General features: G+C 38.9%; 1 long non-coding RNA gene across 1 annotated transcript in view; it reads left to right on the forward strand.

The window, feature by feature from the left end:
* The first annotated feature begins 1095 nt into the window (after window positions 1–1095).
* The window catches only part of LOC126502182 (uncharacterized), a 73596-nt gene continuing 53659 nt past the window's right edge, over window positions 1096–21032 (forward strand). Inside the window, exons 1-2 of the long non-coding RNA XR_007591856.1 lie at window positions 1096–1325; window positions 9980–10072. This is a non-coding gene — a long non-coding RNA (uncharacterized lncRNA). The remainder of the gene's footprint in view (window positions 1326–9979; window positions 10073–21032) is intronic.

Raw genomic sequence — 21032 nt, forward strand, 5'->3', positions numbered from 1 at the left:
TCTCCTTCAGTTCAGCCAATTCTGCCTAGTTGGGAGGAAAAATGTGTCTCATATTTGATTTCATTCTTATCCTTTTTTTAATAGAACCAACTGTCAGTAATTTTTATTACTTTTAATATAATTTGACAACAGGGAGAAGCTGGACCTCAGCTGTTCTCAGAGGATAATGAAACAGAATCAGCAATCCACACTCACATTTGTTTTTTGGTTTTACCACTACAAGCTCCTCCGTTTAAGAACCAAAGTGACTGGACAGAGAGGCCAAGAAGCCAAGTGACCTAAATTTCTAAGAAATAAGGAGAACCAAAGCCCTGCTGTGGCAAGTGATGATGTCTTTGAGACACTGGATGAAATCATAGTTGAGAGGTGGCTGCGTGCAGAGGAGGACAAGAGGCTAGGGAACAGTGCAATGGTTTGGGTTTAATTAAAAAAAAAAACGAAACTCATTCAAGTATGTGTTGTGCCCCTCCACTTCTTATCAGTCTCCTTTGTTCTGGTAGACAGTTTTTTCTTTCATGTCATATATACCTCATAATTCTTTGTATCTATATAAAATAGGAATCACAAATAAGCAAAAACATCTGTTATCTATCTGTTTGAAACTCTCTTGATTCACTTAATGTGGTCATCTTCAATTGCAATAAAATTTTGCAAATGACAGCTTAATTGTTCTTTATGACTAAATCTCTCTCTCTCTCTCTTTCTCTCCACCCCCCTCTCTCTCTCTCTCACACACACACACACACACACACACACAGAGAGAGAGAGAGACAGAGAGAGACAGAGAGAGAGAGAGAAACACAGAAATTCTACTTATGCATTTTTTTTTGTTTGTTGGATTCCTAGGTCGGTTCCATAGCTTAGCTATTATAAATACGGCTACAATAAACATTGATGTGAAATTAGCTCTGTTATTTTTAACAAGGAGACCCTCAAGTCAATATCCTTGAATGATGTAGTAAGATCATATGATACATTTATGTTTAATTTTCTTCTTTTCTTCTTTTGAGAGACCTCCATTCTGATTTCTATAGTATTTAGTTTACATTTTCAACTGCCGTGTATAAAGATTCCACCTTGTTCACATCTGATGGAGGAAGGTAATTGGTTAATTATAATAAACCAACTGCTTGGCCTCATAGCTTAGAACATAGGTGGGTGGAATAAACAGAATAGGATGCTGGGCGGAAGAGGAAGTGAGGTCAGACTCTGCTCTGCTCCCGGAGAGACGCCATGCTCAGCTCTGCCGGAGAGACACGATAGCTCTGCGCTCTGAGGCAGACACATGAAGCTCCCCAGGATGGACGTAGGTTAGAATCTTCCCGGTAAGCGCACCTTGGGGTGCTTACACACATCATTAGAAATGGGCTAGTCCAGGTGCGAGAATTAGCCTGTAAGGGTTAGAGTTCATGGGCCAAGCAGTTCTTAAATGAATCAGTTTGTGTGTTGTTATTTCGGGCATGAGCTAGCCAAGCGGCCGGGGTGTTGGGGACGCAGCCCAGCCGCTCCTATTTCAACACACATCCCTGCCAATATTTGTAGTGCTTATACTGTTTTATATTTTTAATTTTAATCATTTATTAATTTTATTTCTTCATATTATTATATTTCTTCAGTTGTAGGTCCTTTCTGACATTTGTCTGATCTGGAGGCAAGGACTATCATGCCTCATATTGCAGTTTACAGTATTTGCTTTGGTGAACGTTGATTGTAGGCTGAACTGACAAGGGAAAGATGAAGGTTTTATTTTTATTATGAAAAAGAACATTGTAGAAAGTGTCAGGGATTTCAGCTTCTTACATAGACTGTAAATGACAGGTAGCCCTTAGTTTTCTTTAGCACAGGGAGCTCTGGACAAAGCAGGTGCAGAGAAGTTTCCAGGACTGAAAGTTTGATGTTTTGCATGGCTGGAAAATCTCACTGCCTTAGATAAGGAAGATGAAGGACTCGTATTTGTTTAAGCTTTAGAATCCTGGGCACTTGAAGCAAGGAGAAAACCTATGGTCCTAGTGGAAAGAATAGTTAAAAAATCTCTGTCAATTTAATTTGATATTAGCTGTTGGCTTGCTATATATTGCTTTTATTATCTTTAGGTATGAACCTTGTATCCCCAATCTCTCCAAAACCTTTATCATAAAAGGGTGTTGAATTTTGTCAAATGCTTTTTCCGCATCTAATGAAATGATCATATGGTTTTTTCTTTCAGTTTATTTATATGATGGATTACATTGATAAATTTTCGTATGTTGAACCAGCCCTGCATCTCTGGGATGAAGCCTACTTGATCATAATGGATAATTTTTATAATGTGTTCTTGGATTCAGTTTGCCAGAATTTTATTGAGAATTTTTGCATCGATGTTCATGAGTGAGATTGGTCTGTAATTCTCTTTCTTGGTTGGGTCTTTGTGTGGTTTTGGAATCAGGGTGACTGTAGCTTCATAAAAAGAGTTTGGCAATGACTCTTCTGATTCTATTATGTAAAACACATTAAGGAGTATAGGTATCAGCTCTTCTTGGAAGTTCTGATAAAATTCTGCATTAAAACCATCAGGTCCTGGGCTTTTTTATTACAAAAAAAAAAAAAAGTCCGCAAAGTTTCTGAAAGTTTCTTGAGATTGTTCTTATGATATTTTGGTGAAGTAAGTGCTGCCTTTTGCCCTTGCCTAAAGAGTTTGCCTGAGGCTAAACTGAAGAGTTTTGGATTAATTCTGAAAAGGGTATGGGAGATTGAATGTAATTGACCCCCATAATCTCATAGAGAGTGGCACTATTAGGAGATATGGCCTTGTTGAAGTGGGTGTGGCCTTATTAGAGGGAGTGCAACACTGTGGGGGCAGACTCTGAGGTTTCCTGTGCTCAGGCTACTGCCCTGTGTCTCAGTGGTCTTCCTAGTGCCTGCAAGATGTAGGACTCTCAGCTACTCCTCCAGTAGCAAGTCTTGCTGCATGCCTCTATGCTCAGCGCCATGGTGATAATGGACTGAATTTCTGAAACTGTATGTGAGCCTACTCAGTTGAATGTTTTTCTTATAAAAGTTGCTGTGGCCATGGTATCTTTTCACATAAATAGAGACCTTAACTAAGACAGAAGCTGGTACCAGGGACTGGGATATTGCTGTGATAGGCCTGACCATGTTTTCATTTGGAGGAATTTGCAATTTGATACATTGGGTTTGGAAAATGGTGGGCTGCTTTCAGCACTGCTTAATGGGCCATACTAGTCGAAGCATGGAAGATAGTAGTGCTAAGTGTTATTTGAACTGCGTAGGACTCACTCAAGAGGTTTCCGAGGAGAAGAATTTTAGTATTTTGCCTTGAGATTGTTCTTATGATATTTTGGTGAAGTAAGTGCTGCCTTTTGCCCTTGCCTAAAGAGTTTGCCTGAGGCTAAACTGAAGAGTTTTGGATTAATTCTGTTGGCAGAGGAAATCTCAAAATAGCCTGGTATAGACTCTGTTTTGTGGTTACTAGTGTTAACTCTAATGAAGATTTATAATGAAAAGGAGCAAGCTGAGCAGGATAAATTACAAAATGTAAATTTTGAGGAGCAAAAGGGCAACAGGAAATAGTGGTAAGCCTTCCCGTGGTCGTGATGTCTCTTCACAGCAATGAAAGCCCTGACTGAGCCAGAGGGGAAGCTCTGAAAGCATCAAGTTTCACAGAAACATCTTCTGCTCCTGGAAAGGCTCTGGAGGATGCAGAGAGCAGCATTCCTGATGATCTCTGGGAGAAGGATGCTCTATTCTGGCTCTCTTGACAGAAAAGTGAGAATGTTCCCAGAAGGGTTGCTGCAGATGTAGCTGACAGTGCAGCCAAGATCTGATCCTCAAAAAGTCTTCATGGGAAAGTGCGTTATGAATATTTACTTTAGAACCTAGTCTTTTTATGTTTTAAAATTCTTTGAAAATTTCATACACATATATAATAAACTTTGACTTTTTTATCACTCATTACTCTTTCTTATCGCTATTCCCTGTCCTCCTTAAACCCCTCTTCTTCCCAGCAAGGTTCCCCCTTGCTTTGATGTCCTTTTGTGTGTATGTGATGCACTGAGTTTAATTATGGCTGCACATATGAGCATGGGTGGGGGATTATCTACTAGAGCATGGGCAAGTTGGCATGTGACTACAGCACTAAAGAAAATGACTCTTCTTCCCCAGTACCCATTAACTGTCCACAGTTTCCTGGACAGTGGGCCTTCGTAATATGGTGGTCATTCATCTATGTTGAAGTGTTGCAAGGTCCAATCTTGTGAATTTCATCTGTACATAACCATAGCTACAATGACTGCATGAGTGTGGTAGGCTTGTCACATCCAGAAGGCACTCTTGAAGGATTTGCCTCCCATCTTCTGGCTCTCACATTCTTCCTACACTCTCTTCTGTGATGTTTCTTGAGTCTTGGTGGATGACATGGGGTCAAGGAAGTGATGGGGAATGTTCTGTTTTGGGCTGAGAATTAACCAGCAACTTATTCTCAGCCTTTTGACCATCTGTAAGTGCCACCATCTGTAATTGCCACATATGGCAGAAAAGCTTTTCTCATGAAGGTTGAGAGCTGAAACAGTAGGTTTAAGTATAAGACAGGATGATAACATGTTATTTTAGGCAAACTACAGTAGTAGGTTCTCATCTAAGACTAATGACCTCCCTAGTTGTCTTAGTCAGTGTTCTATTGTTGTGAGGAGATACCGTGACCATGGCAACTCTTATATCAGAAAATGTTTAATTGGAGATTTCTTATAGTTTCTGAGGCTTAGTACACTGTCATTATGGTGGGGGACTATGTTATCATGTAAGGATTCATGAGGCTAGAGAATTAGCTGAAAGCTCTAAATCTGGATCCACAGTCAGCAGGAAGAAAGAGAGTCACTGGGCCTATCTTAAACTTCTAAAACCTCAAAACTCACCCCTAGTGACACACTTCCTCCAACTAGGCCACACCTATTCCAGCAAAACCACACCTCCTAATCCTTTTCAAACAGTGCCACTCCTTAGATACTAAGCATTCAAATATATGAGCCTATGGGGGCCATTCCTATTTAAACTACCACTCTAGCCATGGACTCTTGACCATATTAATGGTACAAGGCATAAATTCCCTTTTGTGGAGTAGGCTTCAAATACAATCAAAATGGTTGGTTTTGGTTGGTTGTCCCCATAATAATCATGCCATTGTTGTACCAGTGGGCAAGTCGATGACCACTGATAAGTTTTCTCTCCCATCAGCAGGTATAGCACCTTCTAGCACTATGAAAAGGTAGGCATCAGGGAGAAAATTTCAGCTCAGCTATAGTTCGATTTCTTGGTATTCCGCAACCAAGCATGTAATGTAATGTACTTAGCAATAGAGTCTTCCCATCTAGCCCTGATGGGCAGCAAAGAGAAATGGCAATAACCTATATTCTTTTGGGACCCTGGGGGCTTTCTGACCAAACAAGTCATAGGAAAGTATTCCATACTTGTCACTGGGATTTTCATTTAATAGCCTATGGCTCCTACGGGAATCATTATTAACCCATACAGGGTGTCCCTAGATCCGCAGTTTAAAAATTAAATTTTAATAGACTTACAAAGTAGTAGTTTTTATAGATCTTTTTTTCATACATTCTTAGTTTTGCGTAACCTTTCCTTCTCCCTCCTCCTGTTCTCTATTCCCTGACTCTCAGTTCTGCTTAAACCTTTCCACCCACATCTTCCTTCCATGTACCTTCACAATGTTCATGCCCTACCACACCCTCCCCCTTAGTAAGGCCTCTTCCCTCCCTTCTGATAGCGCGTTACTACATCCCTGGCTCCTTTAGGCCCTACAAGCTAAACTCATTAGTTTTAGAATTCGAAATTGGTATTTGTATATTCTGAAGTAGTGATGAATGGGTGGGGTGGGGCTCAGCACATTGTGGCCAGCACCATCCATGTACAGATAGTCCTGAGGTATATAAGAAAGGAAACTGAGCAAGCCAGTAGACAGCATTCTTTCATGACTTCTGCTTCAGTTCCTGCCTCCAAGTTCCTGCACTGACTCCCTGGAGTAAGATTTGGGTCTGAAATAAACCCCCTTTCTCCTTGCTGCTCTTGTTCGCGGTGTTTTAGAAGCAATAAAAATGTAAACAAGACTGCTACTCTTTGATCGCTTAGTTAGCGTCACATAGCCCAGTCACTCTCTACATAGTCTACGTTGCTCATTATTACCTCATTAAAAATGCTTAGAACCTCATGACTTGAACATGTTCTGGACACTTCTGCCCCATCATTATTCTGTTACACAGTACTCTTGGAATAGCCCTTAAAGCACTGACATTTCATCCAGCACACATGAGACATGAATACTAGACTTTAAAAAATATTCTCCTTTAATTGTAGTGTAGTGTTTTCTTTACATTTTTTCATTTTTGTTTTTTTAATGTAATGGGAAGCTACCAAATACAAAGGTGCCTCACTGTAGTTCCTGAGTGCTTAACACCAAACTCACTTTTTTCTTTGCTCCTCTTCTTTCTTCTCTGAACTTGTCAGATGGCGTGATAAGAACTGACTCTCTGGATGAGCTGTCATTTAACGGACAGCAGCTTGACATTTAAGTATGGGAGGAAGGTGATCAATGCTGCTTCCTGCCTCTCCGGTGAAAGGAAACTGGAGTTGGTGACACTTGGCATATCAGACCTTGGAGCTAGGGCAGTTCACAGCAGTAAGAAGTCTCACTGCTCTGTGCCGAGCATATTCGGTAGAAAATCCTTGTTAGCTTTCATATTCCACGCTGAGGGAGGTCCCTGTCATTAGGTCATAGAAAGCTAATCTGTTAGGTCATTTTATGGAAGGGCTCTGTATGTCATTCAAAGCACCCTTGAAACATAAAAGTTCTTTGTGTTTTTCTACTAATGACTTGGCATGGATTTTTATGTGAGCCAATAGATTCCTTTGACTTATCCACTAGAGTGGCATTGCTGAAACCATGCTAGGTGTGGCCAGCTCCATAGTGGTCACTCAGAGATGTTTGTCTTAGAAGGCACAGGTGATTCTGAATTGAGACAATTTCAACTTGTTTGTATAGCAGAGAAGTGTTGGGAAAACAGTCCACAGTAAATGCATGGGCAGATGGTGGCATTGACTCATGACAAAGATGCTACAGTCGTAGCTAGGGAGATAGCACAGTAAAACGCCTGCCATGGAGACCTGAGATAGACTTCCAAAACCTATGTAAAAAAATATCCATGAGTAGTAGTATATGCCTATAATCCCAGTTCTAAGGAGGCAGAGACAGGCAGATGCCTGAGGCTTTCTGGCCAGACAGATTCGTTTACTTACTTGGCTTAGCCAGTGAGTATACATGGAGCCAGGATTTCTTTTCTCATATCATCCCTGATGTATCCCTGCCATTAAGGTGAGAACAGAGATGGGTGAGGATTACCTGAGAAACTAAGCATTTTTATATGAATTAGAACCTGCTTCCCAAATGAAACTGTTCAAATTATTGCTGCATAGGCTGAACCCTAAGCCATGGAGTGCATTCATTCACTCTAAGCATTGAGTAGGAAGTTTCTTTAATGTAGGCAAAACAATTATGAATTTATAGTGTGAGCACCCCTCTGTACAAGATAAATGAAGAGCTCTAACTTTTTTCCCTGAAAAAAAGAATGATCAGATTTTGACATTTGACAGCATGTAATACGGACAGGTCTCTCATCTTGTTGCTGTCAAAGATTATCAGTCCAGGGTTCCACTGTGGCCGTTGGGAGCCATCTCCATCACATCATCCTTCTGTTTCAGGAATTCTCTCACTTACTCTCGAAAGGCTGTGTGGAAGGTTTAGATCTATTTAAAAAATACCCGCAATGGTCACAGAGGAGAGAAGGATAAATAGGCGTGACAGCAATGATGTTTGAGAGCAGTGAAATAATGTTGCACGATGCTGTGATAGATGCGGGTTATAAAATGGTCAAAACTTATTAACAACACAAAGCAGAATACTAGTGGACAGACCAGGAGATGCTGATATTCATGTGTCAGCGTTGGCTCACAGATTGTAAAAAGTGTGCCATATTGATGATGGTTGGGCTGACAAAGAGGAGGCTACATGCTGGGGAAGAATGGACTATGTGGCAACTTCAGACTTTCTCCTCAACTTTGCTGTTAAACTAAAACTACTCTCAATAACAAGGTTAATTAATTCAACTAAAAATAGACAATTCAAAGCAAACTAAAATATTGACACTGTTTTGTTGTGCCCTTCATCAAACTTTGTGAAGAACAAAGAATAACAATTTTCTAAAATATATGTAAAGTGCTCAACATAGCTAATAGGAACATATAAACCAAAGCTGTATTGGAATGCTGTCTTCACAGAGTCTGAAAGGTTAGAATTCTCCAACCACACTGAGAACATGGAGAAATGGGAATCCTTACTAGTATTTCTTTTTGTGTTGCATACCCTATAAGTTTTTATAAATTTATATATCATATTGTTCTCTGGTGGTATAACTATGAAAAGTTATAGATATTTTCAATTTATACAAAATATAATTGTAAATTTAAAAAGTTACCTATTGCCTCATCTGTTGGTCTGTCTAATTATGTGTCTATCTCTCTGTTTCTATCTATGTATCTATGTATCTATGTATCTATCTATCATCTATCTATCTATCTATCTATCTATCTATCTATCTATCTATCTATCATCTATCTATCCATCCATCCATCTATCTATCATCTGTCTTTCTATCATCTATCACTTTCTAGCTCAGAACCCCGTGCATGATAAGCAAGTGATTTATTGTTAAGGAAATATTCCTCCTGACCCTGAGCTATGTGTACGATCATAAATTCTGGAAATTGCAAGAGAATGGTTATTGTCTACCCACACTACAGAATATCACACAACTATATAAAGCAATGAATTTTATCTATTTTTATTAATCTAAAGTGACAACTGTAATATGTTTTAAGTGGAAAAGATACATATTGCAAAGTAATTCACATTGGATAGTCTGGGTTAAAAAACAAATGTGGCCAATTCATAGAGAAAAGGTAGCAGGATGTAGAATAAACCGTTATCATTGATTACCTGGGGAATGAAGGAAAAGGGGACATTGCTGGCTTTTTTTATTTGCTTGCAATGGTTTGTTTTTTATTGTTACAATAAGTAGGCTCTGATTTCGTAGCTTGAAAGGAAAATTCAATAAATTTTAGTAGAGATGAAACAAAACAACAAAAGGGAAGCTGGATGACATGGCCTCAGGGTCAAACATCTATAGACAATCAGACCTTTTATGTTGCCAAGAGTGACTGCCTCTTAGCAAAGCTTTTGTGCATTACTACACCAAGAAATGTTTGTTTTTCCATGCTTTGGGGATTGCTATAAAAAATAAGCTTTCAGCTTCCTGAGGTTGGTACATGGCTTGCAGCGGGATAAGATGTCTGTTAGTCAAGGCTCAGGAAATGGGGGAAAGGGGATACTATTTCATCTCCATCCTGTTCCTAAGTGGGTTTGTGCTCAACTGTGGAACAGTGTACAGGGTAATGGATCAAGCCCCATAAAAGGAGTTAAGGAACTCATTATTTTTTTCCATTAAAATGTGAATATGGACAAATAGCAAAACTTGAACATAATGTATTTATCATCTAGTTCTTACACTTCAAATTTAGAGGCACCTGTGCTCCTGGTGCTTTGTCCCTTCTGGAACTGACACTCTTTCAGCCTCCTATTCTGTGGGGTTCCCTGAGTTTGTGGGAGGGATTTGATGGAGGCATCTCACTTAGAGCTCTGCATTCCAAGCTCTCTCTCTCTCTCTCTCTCTCTCTCTCTCTCTCTCTCTCTCTCTCTCTCTTTCTCTCTTCTGGCTATAGGTTTCTGCATCTGTTCTCATCTGTTGTGGTAGAAAGCTTCTTTGATGACGCCTGATTAAAATACTGATTGATTCGTAATATCATTATTGGCATTTTAGTGTGACATTTTTGAGATTAATATTGCTTGGCTTTACTTTAGGTCTCTGGAATATCTGGTCTCCGGTTCTTGGTCACCCAAGCAGTGATGTATATGTGCTCCATTTCATGAAGTGGGCCTTCAGTCAAATCAGATGTGAGTAACTATTTGGGGTGATTCTGGCATATAATTTTTTCATAAGCAGTTTAAAAGTTTTAGTTAAAGGGCAACAACATCACTCCCCCTTTCCATTTTCATTGTCTAACTTTCCCCATGTTGTCTCCCTCTGACCTCTACCATGTAATCCATCACTTCTTAAATGATAGCCTCTTTTTCTTTCATACTTATTGTAACATATATAAATGCATAAATATATAAACACAGCCTGATGAGTCTGTCTGATTTCAAAGCTGACTATTTTTTATGGGATAAGCAATTGAGGGTAGGGGTGTCTCATTTTGGGGAATGACTGAAATTTCCCCTTTCAGCAGTGATCCTTGGAAACATTGGCTGTTACTGGGGGATATTCTTATGAAGTGGTCCATTTGTATGGTAGTGAGTATGAGCTGGCCATTGGAAACAAACCTCTTAATGGGGCTGCTTAGTGTGCTCCTGACATGAAAGTGGACTCTCTAAGAGGTAGAGGCATAAGAAAGAGCAAGCAGAAAGGCAAATATCTTTTATTAGCCAAGTTTACTAGTTACATGCTCTCACTTTTTTAAATTTATTTATTTATTAATTAAAGATTTCTGTCTCTTCCCCACCACCGCCTCCCCTTTCCCTCCCCCTCCCCCAATCAAGTCCCCCTCCCTCATCAGCCTAAAGAGTAATCAGGGTTCCCTGCCCTGTGGGAAGTCCAAGGACCACCCACCTCCATCCAGGTCTAGTAAGGTGAGCATCCAAACTGCCTAGGCTCTCACAAAACCAATAGGTGCAGTAGGATCAAAAACCCATTGCCATTGTTCTTGGGGCCTCAGTAGTCCTCATTGTCCTCTATGTTCAGCAAGACCGGTTTTAACCCAGGCTTTTTCAGACCCAGGCCAGCTGGCCTTTGTGAGTTCCTGATAGAACATCCCCATTGTCTCAGTGTGTGGGTGCCACCCCTCGCGGTCCTGAGTTCCTTGCTTGTGCTCTCTCTCCTTGTGCTCCTGATTTGGACCTTGAGATTTCAGACCGGTGCTCCAATGTGGGTCTCTGTCTCTGTCTCCTTTCATCGCCTGATGAAGGTTAATATTCAGGAGGATGCCTATATGTTTTTCTTTGGGTTCTCCTTCTTATTTAGCTTCTCTAAGAACCCGAATTATAGGCTCAATGTCCTTTATTTATGGCTAGAAACCAAATATGAGTGAGAAAGGAACGTCTGGAGGCATTACCATCCCTGACTACAAACTCTATTACAGAGCTACAGTATTGAAAACAGCTTGGTATTGGCATAAAAACAGAGAAGTCAACCAATGGAATCGAATAGAAGACCCTGACTTTAACCCACAAACCTATGAGCACCTGATTTTCAATAAAGGAGCTAAAAGTATACAATGGAAAAAAGAGAGCATCTTCAACAAATTGTGCTGGCAAAACTGGATGTCAATCTGTAGAAGAATGAAAATAGATCCATATCTATCACCATGCACAAAACTCAAGTTCAAGTGGATTAAAGACCTCAATATCAGTCTGAACACACTGAACCTGATAGAAGAGAAAGTGGGAAGTACTCTACAACACGTGGGCACATGCTCTCACTTTTTATTTATTGTTTTTTATTGGTTTATTTTAAACTTTATTATAAACAACTTACAAATTAAAAAGTCACAGACCAAAATTAAACAGACTCACAGGCTACACAACACAATGAACTTCTATAAAATTAGAGTAGTCACATTCTAAAATATTTTACTTTATTGTGTATGTGCCCTCATGCCATAACATATGTGTGCCATGACACACATATGAAGGTCAGAGGACAACTTGCAAGAGTTCATTCTCCTTCTACCATGTGATTAAACTAATGACAATATTCTCAGCTAGAAGTGTCTTTACATACTGAACCATATCATTGATCCATATGCCATCACGTTTATAGATGGCATTCCATTAAAAACAAGTCACTAATTGCAGGCTATACTCAAGAGAAGCCAGGTAAATCCCAACTTTTGAAGTAGCAAACAACAGACAGGTTTGGTATAAAGTTACAACGGCCACATAGTATTTGCTGCAACTCTGCTGCCTTCTGGCTCTCATGAACTGCTGGAAATTTCAAGTCTACTAATTTTTCCCCTGCTGATTTTCACTGTTTTTTTTTTCAAGATTTTCTTTAACTTCTCAGGATTTTGGTGATCCAAGTTCTTCATTCTGTTTTCTACTCTTTGTACTGCTCTTTTGCCAGAATTTTACATGCACTGAAGTCCATATATTTTCTAGACCTTGAAAATAGTCTTGCTTGGCTGGGCATGGTGGTGCATGCCTTTAATCCACTCGGGAGGCAGAGGCAGGAGGATTTCTGTTAGTTCAAAACTGACATGATGTACAAAGTGAATTTCAGGACAGCCAAAGAAACTCTGTCTCAAAAAAAAAAAGTCTTACTTGGATGATGAGAAGACAAGACAAGAGAAAATGGAGGTGCTAACATTTTAATCTGCAATTTAGTGACCAGAAGGACACCACCAAGATACCCAACTTTTACTCAACTTCAAGGCCTAGACTAGCAGCAGAACACATAAGCAGAGAGTGACCAGTGCTTGCTGTTGTAGCACACAGAAACAAGAGCTTCTCTGGTGAGCTGCTAGAGAGAACTTTTGGGAGAGTTGGGAGGGGCCGTAGTTGCAAGGGAGTCTGCTCAATTTATCACAATGGTTTTAGCACTGGTGGGGCTCTAATTCATGAGCTAGTGTCTGAGAAAGGGCACATTCTAAATGTCCTTTTAGAAGATCTACACACGAACAAAGAATTTATAGATGACTAGTATATCACTTTTATTAAAATATGACTGAATAATCAAGAATTTTACTTGTTTTGTTTTCCATTAAGTACAATGGAAAATCATTAAAAAAGATTAAAAATAAGTCTTTTGTAGCTATTATTCAACTTTTTTGAAATTATTCTGATATTTTGGGTGATCAACGTAAGGTCCCTTAAAAACATTGGTTCTCCACATGTAATACTAAATTTTGAATTGATTTGCCCATCTCCGGGGACAGTAGATGTTGTATTTCTCTAAGTCAAATTAACTTCTTTAATCAATTTCTCACCCATGAAAGGGTCAGCTTCCTTTCCTCTATTGGACTCGGTAGGGGTACTGAGCTTATGCTCCCCTGTAAGAATGTAGGGAGGAAAGTTTTGGACAGTGATAAAGCTGTTTCATGTCTAGGTCTTTCTTGGGAATGACCTGAAGTTTCTCCATGTCTGTGGCTGTTCTGTGGGTACCTTTGATGAGTAGAATTTGAAGAACTTTTATAGGGTAGGCAGTGAAAAGCACAAGATGTTAACAGAACAGGACATTTGAATGTATGAAGGCTCTGCTCCTGTTTGGTAAGGAGAAGCAAGAGGATAATGAGATCTTCACAGGCTTTTCCTTGGTTTTTTAGAATGTGCTCCTCTGGGGCAGTCTCTCTCCAAATACTGTATTACTCATTCATCCTGAGATGTTGCCACCAAAGAACAATCAAGCATACTTTGTTCATGTTATCCATACAGAAAACTGAATTTTCATCAAAATAGCAATGGAATCAACTAACTGTTAGTTTAGTTAGTCTGAAAATGATATAGGCTCTTTTGGAGAGAAAGAAGTAGGTAGAAAAAGCTCATGTTCTCGTGGTCTACTTATCCAACTATAAATAATGGATGCACTCACATATTCTAATTTCAGAATGGTCTAAACTGGTCCGTTTTACAGAATTTATTCTACATGGGTATTCATACATTTTTAAAGGCTTTTTTTCTTTTTCTTTCTTTTTGCTTATGAAGTGCTGTAGTACTTTGGGTGTGCAACCCTCTGTGATGAGAGTTTCTGTCAATCTGCTTCACCTTCTCCAGGGGATTAAAGAGCCTAGAACTGTGTCAGTCACTTGTTCCCTTGAAACAATTGTCTCCAGCCTTTCCGATGGAGGTCTTCATAATTCTGCAACATTTGAAGAAGTCACTTAGAATCTCTTTGCTTTAGTCGAAGATGTTCCTGAGTAAGAATCCACATGCTGCTTCATTGATAACAGTTCAGGGGAGGCCCATGGAGGATAATGTTGAGGCTGATGATGGAGGGGGAAGAAAGATGCTTTGTGTCTTTCCTGATGAGGCCATGACAGGAAAAAGAAACAAATTTTCACTAAATCTTTAGCAATTGAATAAAAACAGTATCCTAAAAAATATTAATTACTTTCCAGCAGTTGGGTTAGAAACAGCTCAACTAATCCTTATTTACCACAAACTTCTTAGGGTCAATGCTTAGCTCTAGTTTTTGCATCCTCAGTTGGCATTTCTCTCTTGAACTTCAGTAGATGCTATGTAAACACCAAATAAATTCTTAATTTTAGTTTTCCTATGTGTACAATCGCAACCCCAACTATCATTAAGTTCTCTGTCTCTGATATTTTCATTCTCTTCATGGCAATTTATATTTTAACATATTATTAGTTTCTTATGAATGTTATGATCCATCACTACAAATGGATAATTTTGAGCAGCAAAAATGGATTCTTCCGTTGTTCTGGAGACCAGAATCCCAACATATAGATAGTCAGCTGTCTGCTGCCACCAAATCATTGTTGCAGGTTGGCATGTAAATACATTGATCTTGTTTTCATGTGGACTCTCAGCATGTCTATCTCGTGTTCTCATAAAAAATCTTGTCACTAATCTAAGTTGATAAATTGAGGTCCCAATTGTATTTCAAAAACTCTTTTACAAAATAATAGGTCTGTGAGAATATACTGCTGAGTGTTTACCACTAAACCTACTGGAATCATCTTGTCTATTTAACTTGAGAGCTGGGTTCTTTTTTCTGATTTTGGTGCATAAACCTCTGGGTCCTTACTGCCTGTATCTGATCAGACATTTCTGGGATTGCAATAATCCATCATAATATAAGTTAGGGGACCCGAGCTATGGTTTTAATTTTTCAGTTTTCACTATCAGAAAATGTGATCTTGGATAAATTTAATCACTTTGAGTCTTACTTTTCATGTTGGCTGCAAATATAGAAACCAATTAGGCTTAGCTCAAGGAAAAGGGGAAAAATCATTGTAATGTACAGTATCTTTCCATGAAGCTCAAGTACAAGAATATAGACCGTTCCTGGAAGCAATTACATCATAGAGTTGAGAAGTTTAAGACTCAAAATTTGTGTGTGTTTTTCCTCCATGAAGTCTATGTAATTTTTCCATGCCCCATTCAGATAGGTATTTTTTCTGACAAAAGCTCTAAAATTAACTGTTTTGTCTGTGTGGATAACATCTTTGCATTTTCAGCTACCATTTCTGGCAACTTCTCTCTCACCTCCTGCTCTCCATCCACCTACATCTATCTATCTATCTATCTATCTATCTATCTATCTATCTATCTATCTATCTTCTATCTATCTATCTATCTATCTATCTATCTATCTATCTATCTATCTATCTATCTATCTCTGTCTTCCAAAATCTTTATTTCTGTGTCAGTCTCTGTATTTTTCAATGAGGGAACCAGAGTGATCCCACTGAGATCACATTTGTTTTCCGTAGTCTCTGAACAGAGATGCCATATTACACAAAAGGGGCTTTGAGACACAAAGAAGGTAGATTGGAGTAAAGGGAATTGCAGTGAATACAAAGTTTGGACTTTGTTAGAGTCCCAAAATATGTATCATAATTCTCTTATGGATAATGGAATGGTAGCTCCTGACTTACTTACTTCACAATGTATTTTTCTATTTCTTGATGATCATAGCAGACATCGTGCCTAAAAATATATATCAAATTGTGTCTTATTATGCACTTGAAAGCACTATTTTAAAGTTTACATTGCAAAATTTAAGTTTTGAACAAGTAGCAGACTTGATCTTGATGGGAGAAAGAGGGTAATTCATTCAATTGTGAAGTGGATAATGATTTTTTAAGGGAGCTCCTAAAGTTTTTTTTTTAAATCATATCTGCAATGACAGGAGATCACAATTTCTGAAATAGGCGTGAAGTAGTGTGCATAAGGAAGAAATCAGAGAAGCAAGCCATGAGTGGGTCTTGTGTGGGGAGACAGCCCTTTGCTGTTTACGCTGATAATATAAGAGCATTGATAGATTTTTTTGAACATAGAACACACTAGATTTAAATGTGATGATTTCTCAATTATTTACTGTATGTTGTTATTTATGAATAGGCCATGAAAATCAGGATAAATATTTAGCAGTAGAAACTTTCTGTTTAAAGACAGCTTACCTCAGCTAATGGGAGCTCTCCGATACTGACCTGGCAGTGGGGGAACCAGCATAGGACCAAATTAGGCCCTCTGAATGTGGTAACTGTGGTATGGCTTGGGCAGACTGTGGGGTCACTGGCTGTGAGACCAGAATTTATCCCTACTGCTTGTACTGGCTTTTTGGAACCCATTCTCTTTGAAGAGGTAACTTGCTCAGCCTAGATATAGTGGGGAGAGCCTTGGCCCTGCCTCAAAGCAATGTGCTAGACTTTGGTGACATTTTATGGAAAACCTTACCCTCTCTGAGGAGTGGATGGGGATGCAGCAGGGGATGGGGAGGTGAAAGGAAGTGCAAGGAGGGGAGAGAGTAGGAATTCGGATTGATATGTAAAATGAGAAAAAATAGTTTTTGTTAAAAAATAAATTTAAAAGATAATAAAAGGATTTAGTCAATTTCTTGGGAAGTTCTGATTTTCAGTCAGGAGAAGATAAGAAGAGAGAGAAGTGGATACATCCCACATATATTTTTTGAGGGAAGCCATTAAATTGTTGCTATTTTCTCTCATGTTTCCAAGGTTATGGCAATACTAATAACACTCTCCCATCTTCAGAACTTTCTCTACCAGAGAAGACTATCAAGATCAGGAAGGCTACCTATTAGAGGGAAAACTCCCATAGTGATCTCCTTGGATCTACACATTCTGGACCTGAGGGAAATATAAATTCTGTATTTATGATCATTTTTTAACGTTCTTCTTACTATTTCAAAAGACAAATGCTCCATCTGGTCATATTCCTGGAGTAGACATGCTAAAATGCCAAAAGGGTTGACCTAAGTCTTTAATCTATTGGAGTTTATGGAAAACATCTTAGGGAACACACATGAGTCTGCCATGGTCATTGAAGTAAAACACTACTATATTTGGGGACAGTTGTATGCAATTTCTCAGAATGTCTTCTGTGTAGAAAATTCCTCATTAAGAATCTATAGCAGGAGACATCTCCCTGAAAATTTGGGGTCCTGGATGTCTTTCTGTTATTACTGCTAACATCAGACACAAGCAGGTGTTCACTAAATGATGGATTAAGGAACACTCTACTGATCATGGCCTTTGCCAATATGGCACCGAGATTTATCTGTCTTATTTTTATGAAGCATCAGCAATTTCTGATTCATATGTTGAAAATGGCAGTGTTCCTTGGAGGCAGAAGCGCATAATTTTCTCATGGCAGTTGAGAAAACCACTACTCTTCTTGTCTTCAGTTACAAACGAAAGATTAGTGTTGGCCATGAGAACAGACTCCCTTCCAAAGACAGGGTGTTAGGCAGTAAAACTAAGGAAAGGGATTTGAAAAAAGATCCTTCTACCAAATAATCTGATGTCTTACTATTCCTCTTATGTAGGATATGAGGTAATTAGTCTTTTTAATTATTTCTTTTAATTTTGAGATTATAATTACATCATTTATTCTTTTCTCTTTCTAAATCCTCCAATATACCCTTTCTTGCTCTCTTTAAAATACATGGTAGATATCTTTTTTCATTAATTGTTGTTATATGCACATACATATGTTTGCACAGATGTATTCTTAAATATAACCTCCTCTCAATATTACTTGTATGTATGTTTTCAGTACTGACCATTTGACATTTGATAACCACTTGTTGTTCTCTTGATGTGGGATTCCCCTTAGTATGCTATGAATATGTTTTATTATCACTGGTTAATAAAGAAGATGCTTTGGTCTATAGCAGGGCAGAATAAATCCAGGTGGGAAATCTGAACACAGATATATAGAGAAGTAGGTGGAGTCAGAGAGATGCCATGTAGCTGTCAAAGGAGAAGGGAAGAAAGACACCGAAACCTTACTGGTAGGTCACAGCCTTGTTGAGATACACAGATTAATAGAAATGGGTTAATTTTTTTTTGAGACAGGGTTTTAATGTAGCTTTGGAGCCTGCCCTGGAACTAGCTCTTGTGGTCCAGGCTGGCCTCGAACTCACAGATCTACCTGCCTCTGCTTCCCAAGTGCTGGGATTAAAGGTGTGTGCCACCACTGCCTGGCAGAAATGGGTTAATTTAAGATGTAAGAGTTAGTTAATAAGAAGCCTGAGCTAATAGGACAAACAGTATTGTAATTAATATAGTTTCTGTGTGATTATTCGGCTCTGGGTGGCAGAGAAATGAACAAGCAGTCTCTGCCTACACTCTTCCCTAGAGATGACTATTTCTCCTACTCCCAACATTCCTTGGTTGCCTGTAGTTATCTTTGTGGTGTTAACTCTCATGGTCTTTCCTCTATCAACTTTGACATGTGTGTTTTTGCTGTCCATTGTTAATAAACAGAATAAATGAAGCCAATGTTGGTGGTGTGGAGCAGCTACTCTTGTAATTGTGAGAGGAGATGAGTTATCTTCCTTAATCTCTTCAAACATTTGTTTGCGCATCTCATGTATTGTTTTTTTGTCTGAGTATACTCATATTGCTACTCTCCTTAAGAAGATTTATAAATCCAATCCACCAAGAAAGACACATCTGTCACGTATTATTCCCCTGCCCTTTGTTATTTCATTAGAAATAATGTTTTAATGTGTCTTTTATGGTCTTTCATCATAAAATACATGAAAAATAAATTACTTTTCACTTGTTTTACTTGTGTCCTTAAGGAACAGAATCTAAGTTGGATCTAAGAGTCAAAGAAGTGCAAAAATATTTATTTCAACTATTAGTGGAAATGGGGAAAATGAAATTAAATAGATCACTGGGTCTCACACAAATTCCTTTATAATGCTATTGTCTAAAAACCATCCTATGACTTCCTGTTAAGCAATGTTAATCAGTCTGATCAACAGAATGGATCTTGGTCTCACTTGCAAGCCCATGAGCACAAGTAGTCTAAAGCATCAAAGTGACAGTCTAGGTTGAACTCAATCCCACCCTCAATGTGCTCTCTGCCTGGTGTATGCCTTTTGGGGACCAGGATGTTCAATGATGTCCAAAATAAGCAGAGAGTAATCACAAATCCCTCCTAGGGGCAATGGAAAAGATGGTGAGTGGGTTACTACTGTATTCACGCCCTGATTATTTTCCTTCAGTGAACAAAACACTGTACAGAAGTCTCCCATCCAGCCCCAACACTGCATTATGGTAGGGAAATATCTTGTTCTGAGAAAGGATTGACATTATCCTCAGTATATTTATTTTAGAAGGCCATTTAAATACTCTATCTAGAAGGCTGCTTCTGAATTTTATAGTATTTGATTTCACCAGTGGAGCCCATTGTTATGGACCCATTTCTGCACAACATATTGCTGCAAAGAGGACCTGGCTTCCTTTCCCAGAAATGCTAATGATAGAGATGGTCAGCACAGAACACATCAAAGGAGCTCCTGCTTCTTTTGTAATGAAGATGCAGACTGATCTATGATATATATCACTGCAGTTGTCACCAAGAATCCAGAGTTCAAAAGACTGTATAATTAGAAAGACATTCTCACTACTATATTTGTCCCCATGCTCAAATTGCCTTTGTCTCCGATCTACAACACAGACACTATCTTAGTCAATGTTCTGTTGCTGTGAACAGACACTATGACCATGGCAACTTTTATAAGGAAAGGTTTAATAGTGGCTTGCTTACAGTTCAGAGATTTAGTCCATTATCACCACGGCAGCGGTCATGGTAGCCCGCAGGCAGACTAGTGCTTGAGAGCAGCTGACATTTCTATGCCTGGATACATAAGCAGTAAGGGAGAGAGAGAGAGAGAGAGAGAGGGGAAGGGAGAGAGAGAGAGAGAGAGAGAGAGAGAGAGAGAGAGAGAGAGAGAGAGAGAGAGAGAGAGGAGGGAGGGAGAGAAAAAGGAAGGGAGGGAGAAAAGGAAGGATGTTCTGGCTTGAGCTTTTGAAACACCAAGCCCATCCCCAGTGACACACTTCCTCCAACAAGGCCACACCTACTCCGCAAAGGCCATCCTTCCTAATCCTTGTCAACTACCCTGCTTGTAACATGTTTAGGTGGAGACCAGGTGTTTACTGCTATTATTTAAAATCTGCCCCTGTGCTTGCTGAGTAGATATGACAACATGGCAGAGACACAGCCTTTGTTTCACTTCCACTCTCAACGATCTCACCTACATGTGTCTGATTGGCTGATCCTAGCTCACACAAAGAGCTTTTCTTTTGAAGGGAATCCGGGAAATACAGATTTTCAGCTTTCCAGTCTCTACCCTTCAGAAAGACAAACTGGACAGATGAAGTGGATGTTGGGCACAGTTCCATGTGTTCCATTTCAACAGTGATCCTTCCTCTAATTAAAGAAAGGTGTTTTCAAAATGATTAAGTGCCTGATGACTATGGACATAAATTTCTATAGCCATGTGTACTTAATGCTCAACACCTCTTTGGTCTTCCTTCTTAAACTCTTCATAATCTAAGAGAACTACATTTGCAAATGTAAATGTACAATTGAAATTTTAAGCAAGCATTGGTAATCACCTTTCCAAGAGTCCAATTAAAAACAACCTTTACTTTTCTGTGAAATAACCGCTTAAAGGGTGGATCCCTTAAATACATACTTTCTAGTGTGATTGAGAACTTAAAATGTGGTCACTGTGAATTGAGTTGTGCTGAAAACGGTTTTAAAGGGAGTTTTAAAAAATATAAAATTTCTCATTGGTAATAATATTCTAATGCACAATGATATGATGATACATTAAAAATATTGGCCTAAATAA

This window comes from Alexandromys fortis, unplaced genomic scaffold (assembly GCF_014885135.2).
Source record: "Alexandromys fortis isolate MF-2015 unplaced genomic scaffold, M_Fortis_MF-2015_v1.1 scaffold_51, whole genome shotgun sequence".
NCBI lineage: Eukaryota > Metazoa > Chordata > Mammalia > Rodentia > Cricetidae > Alexandromys > Alexandromys fortis.